Raw genomic sequence first — 12181 nt, 5'->3', positions numbered from 1 at the left:
TCAGTCAGAGTCACTCTCAGATACTAGCTCGAAGACGTAAACAGATAAGACCTTTCCCCATTGCATCTGTCAGTTTCGATGTTCGACTTTGAATTGCAGATTGCAATTAGCATTCGATTCCATTCACTATCAAAAATATCAAATTGAAATAGAACCGAATAATTGCATTGGAATAAGGCAGTCGAATAATTAAAAATACTTTGTTTACCTATTAATTGACAAAGATAAAACCGGATTGGAAGACATTGTAGCACAGGCATGCGGGTGCAAAGTTGATGAACGTAACAACGATCCTGTGATACTCTGGACTGGCTCGATTCCAAGCTTCAATTGATTTACCAGAAGAATTACGAAAAAATCATTTCCTAGAAAAGGTGAAGATTAAGTGTAACGCATGGATTAGTTTCTTGAATTTTCTAAAATTTTCCGTGCCCAAGGAAGTCCAAAAATGGCCATTTTCTAACATCCTCCTTTGTTTTTCATTTCCCATACGTATACTTGACAAGTTTCCAAACTTGATTTTCTAAAAACTGCAGCTTCCAACGCAACTTTGTTACTCCTCATTTTCATCTTATTTTGATTTATTATTCATCTTATTGTCACATGCAAGAAAACGTAAAGTTCTAATATACAGAACGTACTGTAAACGCGATTGTCTTGAACTCGTTTCAATTATTTTCCTGCACATAGAATCTCTCTGACCTCGTTTATTATTTTAATATACCCTTTTTGTAGTTTAACGAACTAGGTAATATGTAAGTCATTTATTTAAGTTTTTCAGTAATATAGGTTTACGTAAATTTTATGCATTCATTTTACTCCTTGGTTCTTAATGGGTTAAATTTTCGTTTTGCTTGACACACAATCAGGATAGCAAATCGACTCTCTATATGGACAATAATCGCCACATTTGTACAGTCATCGTCGTTGACACAAACAACTGCTTTTCTATTACGATATCCTACAATTTATTAATTCTTATATTTTTATTGTAATGTTACGTTTTCGTTAATTTGCTATAGTAATAAATGTTTTGATTTATGCAAACTGATAATCAAAGACGATACTTACTGCCTTTCTGTAGAATATACAGATATAGATCTATTATATGGAATTTAAATTGTTTATTTAAAAATCTTATCAATACTATATTAAAATGAAATACTTAACAGATAAGTTGAACAAGCCATTTTGAAATTGATAGCGAGGCTATCGTGATTGAAACCGATTAACAGAGAGACTTATCGTATATTTGTTAGCCTCGCTATCGATTCTAAGGAAACTTGTACAACTTATCTGTTAAATGTGCTCAGAATAACAATAGCTTCTTTTACAAAAGCTACTCAACGAAGCTACTCCAAAATATTTGACATTTACTAATACTAATTTTTGTTAATTCGTTAGAGATATTTATCGTGCCATGATATTCTACGATAACTCTAATAGAGATCAACGTTGTCCCGAATCTTTCCGCTTTAATTTTACAAGTAAATTACAGTCTGTTAATAAAATCAAGCGTCTACAGTCTACGTAGTCTTATATAAGCGGCAATGAATGAGTATATTAATATTTTTATCGTTTGTTTAAAATATTAGTACGTAGCTGCAAAACAGCCAAATCTCAGACTGATTGGTGTTAAAGAATGGAAAGAAAATTCAGATTGACCAGTAATAACGAATGGAAAAAGTTACTGGTGTGAGCAAAGCCAAAAGTGGAGGAACGTCTACAAGAAAGGAAATTTTATAAATTAATTTGCAACATCTGTAATGGTATACGTTTGAGAATATTGTGGTAAACTTCTCATCCTATGTACCATAATATATACAGGGTGGTTGGTAACTGGTGGTACAAGCGGAAAGGGGGTGATTCTACGCGAAAAAAGAAGTCGAAAATATAGAATAAAAATTTTTCGTTTGAGGCTTTGTTTTCGAGAAAATCGACTTTGAATTTTCGCTCGGTACGCGCGCGGTACGTTATAACGGATCTAACTGCAGATCGTTGTCTCGATGGAAAAATTAAAAAAAAAATTTGTATTCTATATTTTCGTCTTCTTTTTTCGCGTAGAATCACCTCCTTTCCGCTTGTACCACCAGTTACCAACCACCCTGTATATTATTAGTATATTTATTTTATTCATGACATTCGGCTTTCGGTCACTCGCGATTACATCTTCGTTTACATTTACATCTACGTTCTATTTAAGAATCTTACAACCTACGTGATACGTATATCGATAATTGACAAATTTTCTTAATTCTATCCTAAGCAAGTATGACTATTCGACAATTATTTATTAATTGTATTATTTTACTTGTTTATATAACGTTGCATTAAAGGTATTATAATCTCACTATCTCTCCCTGGAGCTCGCGAACGGCTCACAAGTAGAACTTAAATACATAAGCCTGTCGTGTATGCAATAGAATTGTATTTACCTGATCTCATCAGGAACTTATCGCACAATAATTTATCGACTAATAATTTCGATAATAATAGATTGACAAGTTACGAATTGTAGCTTCCGTTATAGATTTCTTTGTTACACATTAGCTGATGGGATAGTCATGTAACTTGTCGCTTGTAAAGTTTATCAAAAATTTTGCTTCTCTACTTATTATATCTTAGTGAAAATGTATTGTTAGTAACAACAATGCGTTCCCAGCATCATACAAACGCCACATAACATATATTTCGCGTATCTTCGCATTTCTTATCGGTGATGGATAAAAGAACCATTGCGTTATATCGTTTACGGTAATAGCTATAATTGTGATTAAACAAACTTGAACCTAAATGAACTGAGACGACAATACATATGTTGTTTCTTATAGATTCGGGCAGACCATGTTGCAACATGGATAATAATTGCGCGAGCAAGAATTTGTGTGAATAACCAATGATAAAATTAAGAAATGATAAGAAATAATTGGATAATTGTTTTAGAGTATCGATTACAAATTCTAAGAATATATCGTCGCGAGCAGCAGAGGAGAAAATAATTATTGGTTAGGAGATGGACACGAGTACAGACTTGGACGAATTTCGAATATGCGGATTCGGAAACAATCTCATGGTGGTTGGCAACGGTCACGGTAACTCGGTGGAAAAATCTATTGTGAGAGTGGGAATGGTTGTTTTAGGTCTTAAGTGAAAGTTCAGTTGGTCAGGAAGGGGATACTTTATGGAGTAGAGGCCCTTGAGCTTGAGTCTCACGATCTGGTCGCTGACTTTTCCAGTTTTAAATGACGAATTCAGAGTTTTGACGAATACAATAGTTAGACTTTCCGAACGCCAGAAAACGGAAAGAGTATCATCTAACAGTATATAAAAATCGCCAGGTATGGGACCACGTAAGGTTTGACGACTGTATGTAGTAGGAAAAGTACATTAAATACATATATGATGTGTAATACGTTATTTAACCCATTAAGAACTGAATAGTGAAATAATGTGAATATTAAACTTCAATTTAAAATTCGCGCTATAATTTTGAATGTTGATGGCAGCATATCTAATCAATAAAATTGCAAATCAACATGAAATTGTATGAAAAATGAAAAAGTCGTGTAATAAAATTTCCAAAGAAATTTTTCCACACAGTTAAAAACCAATATCTCGAATAAATATCGAATAATGGAACATTTTAATACAAGGTTACGTTGGAGTTTGTCCAATTAATTCGAGTGGAACCACAAATTGCTTGATAATTGTTCAGCGTATGAAATACTCTGATTTAATATGCCACTGCATAATTTAATCTATAGAAACAAAAAAAGAAATGATATATTATTTCTCATTTCGTAATACGATCTTCCGATTCCGAGCTGCTATCTTTTCGCATTACCGCGCTTGCGTACGTGTACGCATATTTTATATGTGTAGCGCAAAGTTGATTGGAAAGTTGAGATAAAGAAGCTGAGGGTCGTTCGTTTGATTGTCTAGTGATGCTGGTTGTTTGGCAAGGAGCTCGCCGTTGCCTGAGTTGCAGCGGGCAGCGCACCCATCAAGGCTACCAACTGCGTCGTCATCGTGGATCAATTGGTGATAAACTCGATCGATATCAACTCGGTACCCGGTAAGTCGTCTGTGAAGACAAATCGTAATTGATAGGTGTGCAAATTTGTTAGTTGCGCATTTTATCGAACCAACCTAATCTCCCGTTCGATTCGTGTGATCGTACCCTCTCTCTTCTCTCTTCTCACTACAAGAATAAAACGGTTAAACATTTAACGACCGAGATAATCTTCCGTGTCTGGGTTCTCACGGGTTTTATATAATTCGAATATTCAAAGATTTGTTTGCGTTTCAGTAATTTTTTTTTCTCCCTATTTATCGTTCCCCCGGAGCCGATACATTCTCTATACATTTCGTCCAATCAGACTCCTCAAGGCAAATTAATTACCCAAAGGCTGATGGATAGTGGACTTACGAGAATAACTTTATCTCGTAGTCCAAGGTTCAATGCACGTAAGTGCCTTATTACGGCATTCAAATTAATTGAACGCCAGAGCTAGTAAATCACATTTCAGTATGTATTACGTATACGGGTATACATATGTATATGGTCACGCATACACGCACAAACACATATGCGCAAAGAACTCTGGACATTGTGTCAACGTACTTGGAGACCCGAGTAATCCTCCACTCTTATTGACCTGACCAATTGATCGAATCGTTTAATCGTGGAAAAATTTCATGTCGGCCGCTAAAAACATTGCTACAAACATTCACGATAATTTCAAGCACGTGTAGACTCGATGACTTTACCAGAAAAATATAAATACGGACGGTTATAGAGTGACTTTGAATCACTTGCTGTACAACCGTGCAACGACTATCACATCACGGCTCGCTTTGACTCGCGACACGATTACCTTCTCGAGCAACTTTTACATACATTCGAATTGTATCTAACGTTGGAAAATAATTTCGTTAATTCGTCGTTAAACACTCGCTATTATTTTGTTATTATTCACTGGATCGTTAATGGAAGATGAAATGACATATAAGCAAGCCAAATCGAATGTATCGACAAAGCAGACTACTTGATGCGCGCGAATTTAGATCACGTGACGAAATCGTAATCGCGTGACATTAGGAAAATCAGCCGACCACACGGTCACGCAGAATCACTGACGTTAAAAATCTGTCGTTTAAGTCTACTATTCTTTATGTGCCAATTTATTCTTCTCGGCCCACCAGACAAAATCAATTGAACAATGACAATTAGGAGATCCGAGGTTAATTGAAATTATTATTGTTGAATGTTTTTGATTTGTTGCGTTATAGGGACAGGAGGCGACTTGAAATGATGGCTCGCTAATTACGCTAAATGATATAATTTAATAAAATATAACCTATATAAAATACCACTACAAATTGCCACAAATTTTCTGTATAAATGGAATAAGCTTTTGTACTGCTTTCTTTAATCTTGGCATATATAATTTAATTTTAATTAACAAAAAGGAGAAAATTTCTCAAAGAATACCTATAAGTTACTTCTTGCATAATTGAACTAATATCATTAAAATGAAACTCTACGAGTCACGAGTTACAAGTTATTATTACTAATAAATTCTCTTGCATCATAATAACAAGTTTGATGATAAAACAGACGACATTTTTTACAAGTAAATTTTATAAGTCAAAGATATCTGGATATCCCATTTGACGTAAAATTGTAAAATTGTGGAGAAGTCTAGAACCTATAATTTGTAATTTATCAATTCACTAATATTATTTGTTAATAAATGAATGTGCAAAGGGACTCAGTATGTAAGTAATAGATTCTAGAAAACGAAACGTTGAGGGGAGTATCAGAGAAGAGTTCACTATAATAGATTACAGCAGATACATAATTTTTACCGGCGAAACATATCGATACGAGGGGTAACTCTATAAAAGTTCTCCCGATTCACGCCAGTGCGTCAGTGAGCAATTGGACGCCGGAGCGTTCGTATCTCTCGAAGGTTATGCTCCTTCGTTGCCAGTGCCGTATAAGATTCGCCGTGGTGTGCTCATATCGTTTCCATTATTTTAATCCTTCGAATAGCAAATTTTTTCTCGTTTAAACGCGACATCATTATCATCGTGCGTGCGTTATTTCATGTTTGTTTCCTTCGGCTGATTATTTAATCCATACAATCGTGTTAGGAATAATCGTGAAACATAGAACTGGTACCTAACCTCTAACGACATTAGCTTGCTGACAAGAGATATTCAACACTGTCATAGGCAAAAAGTCACGTGTATTGGAAGAGTGTGATGTTTAGCGTGCACGCGATACTTTCTTGCCACATGTTTACGATCTAAAATTACATAGTGCAAATAACTTGGAACGAAATACATTACCGATGAGAATCATTCAAGTGACTCAAAGTTAATGTTTATTCTGCTTATTGCACCTCGATTTCTGCAAGGAATTTTTCTTCGACGAAATAGTGTCGAGGTTAAGGACGCATCAAAAAAGAGTCTGAGGTCATTTCGAACGGTATGTATATAATATCTTTCATCATCTATCGAAAAACAAGTAACCGTTCTTTTCAATCAAAATAAATATTCGTAAAAAGGCGGATTGTTGTAAATATTTATTATTCTTTTTTCTTTTTTTTTTATGTTTGTGCGATTTTACAAATACCGTTGTTCTGCTTATACGATTCATTTTATTGCCAATTCAAAGATAACATTGCAATTAAGTGAATCGATTTTCGGAGTCACGCGTTTCTCTAACAGGAGAGGATCGATTGTTATCGTTGTCGAGTTGAGTTATTAAAATGAGTTACTATATGATTTGTGTAACTACCAAGATAAGATAAATTATCGACACAAAATCCATTCTTTAAAAAACTCTCAGATTAATTCGGCGTGTCGTTATGCAGCATCAATTATTGCGATCAAAGAGAGGGCACTTGCGTTGTAAATGTACGCGGTGGTAACGTGTTCAAACGACACGTGGTATCTTCGGTTCCTTTCGTATCGATTCGGTAGCCCTCGTACATTTAAAATCTATTTGCAAAGATCAAACTATGGATGGGATGCGAGCTTTTAAAAAATTATCTTATTACGACAAAAAAAAAATTAAATGATATTGAGAACGACTTTGTATTCTCCCTGTCTGGCGAATCTGTCTAATCTATCGTGCAAAAAGTTGGAGAGAGGTCACAAGAAAAAAATTCGTATAGATTACATTCTCGCAATTACTGTTCGCATAATGGAAAAATATCTGTATGTACAGTATGTGGATAGAAATGACTGAAATAATTTCAATAGTATTTCATAAACTTTTTCCCCATAATATATTAACCGAATTAGTAAATAAATCTATAACGATAAAAACAAAAATTTTGCTCGTTTATGATCGAGATAAAATTAGTGAATGATTCGCATCGTGGGCACGTGGTTCGCCTTCGGCTGTTTTCGCTGATCCTCGCGTAAACTCGATGTCTGGCTAGACGCCACGATGCACACATACACGTCGATGCAAACCAGTTCATACCGGGTTGTCCATGAGTGTAGACCGAGTTTGAACGTAAGTGGAAAGATTAAAAAAAGAAAGTTCTTCCAGATAATGTTTCATTTGTTTCCCTTTGATATTGACTTCATTACTCTGCCATCTCTTTAAATCTACGCAATGCTGTTATTATAATTTATAGAAAAAAAAAATTTGATTACTTTTTCTGAGACACTGTAGATACATGATGGACATGCCTACCTCTTTATCAAGAGAACGAGGATTTGGCAAATGTAAAAAAAGAGAGGGGGAAGAAAGACTGACAATCAGTAAGGGCGATAAAACGAATGAACGTCAAAGAAAGAAGGAGCGGGTGGGATGAAGCGAGAGAGACTGAAAGAGGGAGACGGACAGGAAAGGAGAAAGAGGGGACGAGAGCGAAAGAGCGTCTGAGTCTGAACGGTGGAGGTTCACTTGGATACTCTCGGTCAGTCACATACGCAACGCGGAACAGTGAATAGTGAATACTTTTTTCTGTAACGAATCGATTAATTTGATTTCGTCATCAACGGTATCTACTGCGTGTTTAATATCTGTAGCATTTCCTTGATAACTATTTGTATCGCGTGTGTTTTCGCTTTCAAGATTGTGCGATTCGTTTGCTCCGATCTTAAGAGTGGTTAACCGGGGGTGTGAGTGGGTTTGTTACGTGCTAATTTTTCCTCTTTCTTCCATCTGGTTCGCCGATAGTGTGGACAAAGGTACGTTTGCCTCCTGTTCAAAAGAAACACAATTTTACCGATCTATCGCGTTTCGACCGTTTCTCGATATCATTCAAAAACACGTGTTCTGACGTTCGCCACCGCTAACTCGATTCCTATTGGACGGAAATTCTATTTTTTTTTAGAACGTCTTACATAATGCGTTTTTCTTATCTTTAATAGAACGTAAATTTTTGCAAGTTTGAGTGTAGATTGAATCGAAAGATTGAATTTTTATACGTATATGCAAGTGTTCAGACAAAGAACATTTTACACGTGATTATAGTTGTTAGACCAATCGGTGCTAACACGCACATACTCGTACATGTTGTACAACTTTTGCACAGAAAATAAGAAGGAAAAATAACCTTGAATTTGGTATTTCGCATTTTACGCTAGTGTTTACTGACATGATCACATTGGAACGTTTCGGCAGTCTTGCAACTTATCGAATAGATAATAAAAAACAAAAACAAGAAAAAAAAAAAAGAAGAAAAACGATACTCTTTCGATGAACGTAGGGACGTGTCGGAATGCTATTTTCTTTACAAATTACAATTTTTTTGCGATGAAATTAACGAGACCGTCCAAACAATATCCGCTTAATGATTCAATGAAAATTATCTTAAGTAATGTTAGTATGGCAATGGTATGGCAATGTCACAATTGAGAAGTTGCCAGAATTGATTTCAAAGTAAGTTAGAGGGTCGACCTAATGGTATTATTAGATTTCATATTGTAGTATAGTGAACTATCGTATGGGAAAGATTTACAGCTTCTCATTTTCAACGTGTTCAATTATGACAGCAGACGAATTAATTGACCAAAGCAAGCGCATACATCACGTGATAGAATGCATTTATGTTGTACCAATATAAATCAAAATGATAGGAACGATCGTAAAATTAATTCGGTCACGCGTTGCTCCGTCAATCATCAACGATGTTTGTGACCCTCTACGACCAGAGAAAGCGGATACATACGCGCGGTCGTGCCTTCGGAAGTCTTAATCTCCGATTGGTCGAATTGGTAGGCGTTGGTTTCGAGGCGTCTCGCGATTGGTTCAACCAAGGGGGCTCGATCCTCAGCGACTCTCATTCCTCCACCTTCTCCTTCCTTCTTTTCATTTGTGCTTTTGCATCTTTAATTAACAACTACGACTCTCCTCTAAGATTTGACGTAGTTATACAAAGAATCTAAATATGTCCTAATCCTTTTGGAGATCTTCGAACTTTTCTTATTCTAATCTTGCACTATTCGATTCATGCATTGTTTTTACACATGTGTAAGTATGTATACGTATCACGATGATTGGAGTATCGATGCCAAGTTCAAAAGGTCATACTATCGAGTGTCTGCAGGATTTACTGTTCTCGCGTGTTTCGATGGTGGTTTTATTTGAGCGATACCATGGTCGTGACGAATGTTCGATCGTCTACTACCAATGAGCAGGTTATTTTAACTCTTGTGACGTAATGAGAAGCGCTAGGAGACTTTGTACAATCTCGTACGATGAGATGTGTGCTAACTGACGATGCAATTTCAGTCGCGGCAACTTCAATTCGTATAGTCGATAGTATTGAGGAAGAAATCTTCGTAGAAGTTAAAAAAAAAAAACCAAGAAATTGGCAAGCTACTGTTACTACGGAGATTGTCTGGTTAGAAAATTAGAAGACTTTAATTTCGTAGACTACGGGAGAGCCTTTTTGTTGAATTGCGGTTATATGAAGTTGGTTCAATGAAGTTTTAGTTTCAGTACCTAATTAAATAAGCTACTGCTGATTGAATTTACGCATCTTAAAAGTCCTGTTATATTATTTTGTACATTTTTGTATATTTTAATTTTCCATAAATGCATAAACATTCGCATTCTGATTATAATATTTAATTAATTATGAAACAAAAAGAACGACTCTTTTGAAAGTTGAAATATGCGACTAGATGTACATTTTCAGAATCATGACTTATATTGATGTGATTTTCAATCCGCTGTTTATCGCAACAGTATTAGTATGATCTTTCGAGATTGTAAAATCCTGAGAAATGAGCGATAAGCTTCAAAATTTCAAAACCGTGAAACAGCAATAATTCGAATATGTTGCATGAAACACGCAAGAAGCGCGGGAAGAACGTCACGTTGCAACGTCATGGGTCGAATGTCGGATAGTCGCGTAGGTAGTAGAGAAGAACCTCGACCGAGAAGATGAGATTCGAGTAAAAGTTGGCAGCTGTACCTTCGTTTCGTTTTGTCACTGGCCTAAATTCCGGCTTACTCTCATCTTTTTTGATCATTATTTAAATGCAACTTTCTCCTTATAGACAATGATAAAAACTTAATTGGAAAAACAAATTGATTACATTTGTTTTCATTAGATGAGTTAACGATTTTGCGAGTTATCGGTAAACTAACGTATACTTATACATTTATAGGAAGTCGAAATGTATAGAAATACAGAAATTATTCATAATACAGGAAAATATATAAAATATCGTAAAAGTATACGTAAATTTAATATAAAGTTTCTTTGTGAAATCGTTAAATAAGACGCACGTTCGAAGAATGCTTCTAGCGATATACATCTGGTTTTATAAATAAATATTATAAGCCGTTGTTAATTTTATTTTACATTTACGCATATGTATAAAAATATAATATATTACATCTTTATAATATATAAGGAATGGAATATAAATCTCTATCTAGATACCACTTTTTCATTTGTATATATAAAAATATGAATTTGCATCGAAAATATGAATCCGCAGTCCACTTATGGATTCACGAATTCGATTTTCAAAAAGAAAGTTACCGATCGATCCGGAAACGGTCGACAAATTAGCAAACGATATAATATAAAAAGATACTTGAAACAATGAATATTATTTGACTAACTAGCGTGTCATTGAAAGAGGGAAGGTCAAATATCGAGCTTCTATGAGACTTGATCATTAAAATCGTGAGGAAATTGTACGCGTGTTCGTCGATCTTCACTGGGGGCTCGTCGATGCGCGAGCTCGATGATTGGTCGCTGTATAACTTGACGTCAACGTGCAATGAAATAATCGAGGGCTGGCGCAATTGCGCTTTATTATTTTGTTCCTTCCTTGCAAATCAGCCCTGGTAAATCAGAATTATCGTGATTAGACGTTATCGGCGAACGAGTCGCAATAAATTTTTCCACGTTAGATGTTTCAAAATAAATTCAATCCGAATCAAACCCTACACTGTTCGTTCAAAAGAATAAAGCGATTTTTATTCTTATTCATCGACTAAACAGATAGAAGAAAATGTGTGAATTCTCTGATTTTAACCGAGTTAATTTGGTTTTACGGAAAAGCAGAAACAATGATGAATACATAAATCGAAACGATGTTGCATCATCTCATGGTATCTACATATCACGTAGGCCTTCGCTCATCTGGACGCTATAGGACGTGAGACGCGACTCGACGCACGCTTTACCTGTTACATAGACCAGCACACATTTCGGTATACGTGCCGATGCACACGCCACGTCGCTGTATCCCGTGATCACTTCAAATTTTAAGTAAACGAATCGCTGTTCTCGCCACACAAATTCCGTTACGCGTAACATACGCTGCTGCTTGGACCAGTTGAACTGACTGGATTTGGCTCGTTGATCCATAATTGAGACATTCGTCTTTTATTGCATAAACGTGTCCTTTTGTTTCGTATACCGAAAGTTTTACATTACCAACAGATGTTTAGTATTCGCATTATCGACCACTACCGCTATTGCCTACTATCAACACTGTTAGCGACTTGTACATTTTGTTACGTTATCTCCTCAAAAGATGGAAGCACCAACGTTCTTAGCGATTTTTTTGCCTTTTGAGAGTTTGGAATACTCGTAATCGAATTAAGCGTAGAGTGATTCGTATCGTGTCACGCGTACATTTTTTAAATAATCGATGGGAGAACGATTCAATAAACAATTCTGTA

The 12181-nt window shown here is 35.6% G+C and overlaps 1 protein-coding gene and 1 long non-coding RNA gene across 5 annotated transcripts in view; one reads left to right on the top strand and one right to left on the bottom strand.

Annotated features, from left to right (window-relative positions):
* LOC138181190 (histone lysine demethylase PHF8) overlaps positions 1 to 12181 on the top strand; it is a 32003-nt gene that overhangs the window by 14179 nt on the left and 5643 nt on the right. The window lies entirely within an intron of this gene.
* Positions 6514 to 11890, bottom strand: LOC138181198 (uncharacterized). The gene is made up of 3 exons (XR_011173464.1): positions 11681 to 11890; positions 9201 to 11335; positions 6514 to 8230 (listed from the first exon to the last, which is right to left on the bottom strand). It is a non-coding gene; the product is annotated as an uncharacterized LOC138181198 (long non-coding RNA).

Source organism: Bombus flavifrons, chromosome 6, assembly GCF_040668555.2.
Source record: "Bombus flavifrons isolate JBK064 chromosome 6, iyBomFlav1_principal, whole genome shotgun sequence".
In the NCBI taxonomy this organism is placed as follows: domain Eukaryota; kingdom Metazoa; phylum Arthropoda; class Insecta; order Hymenoptera; family Apidae; genus Bombus; species Bombus flavifrons.
The sequence above is the reverse complement of the archived record's forward strand: the minus strand, read 5'-3'. Positions and strand labels throughout refer to the sequence as shown.